The sequence below is a fragment of the Terrapene carolina genome, unplaced genomic scaffold, assembly GCF_002925995.2.
Source record: "Terrapene carolina triunguis isolate 2854851 unplaced genomic scaffold, T_m_triunguis-2.0 Scaffold34627, whole genome shotgun sequence".
Lineage (NCBI taxonomy): Eukaryota > Metazoa > Chordata > Testudines > Emydidae > Terrapene > Terrapene triunguis.
This window is the reverse complement of record NW_020698978.1, coordinates 1-4,129: the sequence shown is the minus strand read 5'-3', so window position 1 is coordinate 4,129 and position 4,129 is coordinate 1.

The following is a 4,129-nucleotide window of genomic DNA, read 5'->3' as shown; positions in this document are numbered from 1 at the left end:
AACTATGACCGTTTACATAAGCTGAGTGATCTCTTTTCACAAAAGAACATTTTTTGTTTATTCATTAGCATCAATTGCTGACACAGACGAATTAGAAACCGAGGTACTCTATTCTGACTCTGCACAAGGCTGGTTTGCATTCTGAGATTCAGTCCTAACAAAAGCACGGGCATGAGTAACATTGTCTCCACCCTGCTCCATGTTATAATTGTCCATGTTAATTTCAAAGTTCCATATGTCTGCGATAGCAATATTCTAAATCTGCCATGTGCTTACTTTTTACAGCCAGGGATTTAACCTAAATATTGTCATTGGATTTCATTTCTGCTGTGAGTTTTACCAGAAAATTTCAAGGGAACTGTAGGACGTCGATCTCAAAAGAGAATAACAAACGCCACAATGAAGCCTAGAGAACTGAACAACAGATGGGGACCTTAGAGAGGATGAATGACCTTGTGGATAAGGCCATGCAGGGACTGAGAGAGAGAAAATCTGAGTTCCATTTTACTTGCTCTGCTGCTCATAGTCGGTGGGACATTGGACAAGTCAATTGGGGCCAGATGTTCAGAAGAGCTCAACACTCAGTGTGCTTAACTGTATTGAAAGCCTTGCCCTTCATCTCCCTCTTCATCACCTCCCTGTCGGTAAAATGGGAATGATAAACCTTCCTTCCACCCTTTCTGTCATGTCTAGTTGGTTCATCAACTCTTTGAGATGGGGACTGTCTCAGACGCTGGGCTAGCAGCACGATGGAGCCCTGAACGCGTCCTGGAGATGTTAGAGTTCAAATTATAACTATTAGGAATTAGATGTGCCTGAGTTTCCTAATCTTTCCACCAGAGTGGCCTTGGGCAACTCAATTAGGCTCTGGGCATCAGTGATCACTTTCTTAGGTAAGAAGATAATAACTACCTGTTTCATATGGGTGTTGTGAGAACAGCTGGTCTCATAAAACAGCGAAACCATCAATTGCTATGAAAGAGATTGGCACCTTTTTAATTGTGTCTGAAGCTGTACACGCAAGGATTAGAAGCTATCGGGGACGAGGAGCAGGAAACAGGGATATTCTCTCAATTCCACAGAGCTGGGAGATGTATATCCATCCCGTCACCCCAACTCAAGTCCTGAATAAACATGCACCCCTACATGTGCTCCAAAATTATAACAAAATGTACTGGAACATGTGCCATGCAAGGAAAACATAATAGTGATGTCAACATCACAACCATGTACATTCAGCAGGTATGTGCCAGTACAATCTCCTGAGAATTAAACCAACTGCTTGCCCTAAATTTTGCTCATCAGCACATGGGCGCGTCAAGCCAAATGTTCAGGTCATGCCAAATTGTGTTTGGATTTCCACCCATTCCAACTTTTCTGCAACAGGAATACAGACTACATAATCCTTTGCTCCTACTAAAGTTGAAACAAAGGGGATAGGGAAGTGTGGGAGCTCAAAACTCAGGTACCCAATAACACTAGTTCCTTTAGAAAATTATGGTTAAATAGATAGCTTGGAGAGACTAAAGGCTTGGTTTTGCCCTGCCTCTGGTACAAGAACAGATCAGGATTCTGTTCTTCTTTTCGCTTGTAGAAACCCAGCGTAGCTAATTTGACCTCTGCAGAGTAACTCCAGAATTACACCAGTTAAAGATGAAAATTTACCCCTCATGAGCTTGAGGGGTGATCCTGTTTTTGAGAGTGAAATCCCTCGGCAAAGTGGCTGGAAATCGAGGCGGCTTCACTAGTAGCAGAGACCTTTTTATGGAACTCTCCCCCATATTACCCTGCTATAAGACTGCATTGTACACGGCTGTCAACTGAGACCTCTGATGGAAACGCAGGGCAAACAGTTGGTTCAACTGATTTTTCGCATGGACCTCAGGATCCACATGTTCAGGGAATGCATGTTCAAATAGAACTGAAGGGCCTAATTCTTCACTGCCTCGAACCTAGCGTTGTCCTTTACATTAGTGCAATGAGGGTGTACAAATGGTACCATATCAGAGCCCAAGAGCTCCACCAGGAGTGAATCCAAAAAGGCAGCAGAGATTCAACATTGCAGATTTTGTAGCTTTTGTTATCTCGAGCCATGGTAGCTCCAATTCACTGTAAAAAATGATGGTCATTAGAGGTACTGTGTGTCGAGCAACATCAAAAGACATTAGACTCCATTACTGAAGACTCATTTGGTGTGTTTGTGACAGTGGGCTTCGTTTCCATCTCTTATGTGATTCCTCTGGGCTTTGTCAGGCGCATTGACCCAGAAGAACACCACGATCTTGTTAAGGCCTGGATGGAGATGCAATTCCAAGATCTTAATCCCAAGCCTTTATACAACACTGCACTCCTTCCTTTCACTTACTGACACTCTTTGCTGCAACTCCGGGAAATGTCTGCAGTAAGTAGACTTTGTGTGTTCTATTTTGATCGTCACTTGAGTCCTTGACTCTAAACCACTGATCGCTTAACTGCACTTCTCTTCAGATGGGAATGCCTAAACCCATTAGACTGAATGTCATCTCTGGGCACAGGTAGAACATAAAAAAATATTCAACATTTTGGTCCTGCTTCAGCTCTACTTTGAAGGCTTATCAGGTATTGAAGTTGTTCATAGGTCTTATATTGGCCACGAATCCAGGAGAGTATTGTAATCCAGAAGGCCTAGTTTGAAGGCCATTGCATTGATTGGAAAGACATCCATTGATTTCAAAAGCATGCTAAGTATGCTAAGTAATACCTCCGATCCTCCAAGGAGTTCCAAGGGTAAACTCCACCTTGCTGCTAATTAGATACTAGTCCGGATATAAAGAACTAACATGGAATCTTGTGCATGACAGCAGATTGTACAAGTGATACACCCCTGAGTCACCCACATAGTCTGAGCTTATTCAAAGCAGAATGAAAGAACTGGAGCTAGATTTAGTCCCATGTTGACACCAAGAAAGCCGTTGGAATGATACCATGATGATATCAGGCCCATAAAGATTCAAGATGAAAGGGAACCACAAGTACTAGCATGCATGTCATCCTATGTGGGTCTGTGAATTGAATAGTCATCATTAACTATGATCAAAGCTATTACAATAATTAGAGGAGTTGCCCATTCAAGAAAATAGTTTTGGGGGTTAATGACAAGGTCTGAGTGCATAAAGGGTGTTTACTATCCTTCCCATTGACTAAGAAGGTGTATAAAAGTGCCTGCAACTCCAAGTTGTTCTATCCACTTCTCTTGACTTCCTCTCCTTGGTGAGCTTGGTAAGTTTCTTTGGCTCTGATTGCCGCCAATTGCTGCTTTATTGATAGTTTGAATTTTGAACTAAGTCCTGTGTGGTGTGATTTTACAAGTGTTGGGACAGGAGGCGTCTTTCTTTGCATAGGAGACTTTCTGTAGCTAGTCAGTCGTAGATGTTTGCACATGCTGACTTTAAAAATATCTGGTTGGGATTTTCAAATCTACATATGGGATTGGGACCCCTGTTCCCAATAATTATAATTTGGGATTGGACATGGAAATTCGTTAGACAATTATGAAAAATCTCAGCCTTAGATAATAGACTGCATTATTCTGACACTTTATGTGTAAATACACATTGCCAGCTCTTTGGGTGATTTCACTGGAATCACAATGGGTTGCCTGCGCTGATGATCTGACCCTGCTGTTTCCATTAAACCATGGAGGTCAGATTTGAAATATAACTATTGAACAGCAGCTCTACCTCAAGCATGTTAAGTTTCCTCTGCTCCCTTCTGTGTGTTTCAGGTTTACGACCATCACAAAAAATGTCTTCCTGCAAAGACCTGTCTTGCCGACCCAGCCCGTGTTATCCTGACATATGCCCAGATCCATGTGTTGTTGCCCGCAATGAGCCTTGTATCACCTCGTGTGCAGATTCAACAGCAGTGGTCTATCCACCACCGGTTTCCGTGCTATTGCCAGGACCAATTCTCTCTACTTGCCCTCAACACAGCCTAGTGGGAAGCACCTTACCAGCTGTACCCTATGGAGCTGGGGGCTCATTTGGGGGTGGTGTTTTGAGTGGCCCAATTGGTAATGGTGGTGGATATGGGGGTGCTTTAGGGGGTGGTTATGGGGGCTTAAGCGGTTATGGAGGCTCATATGGTTATG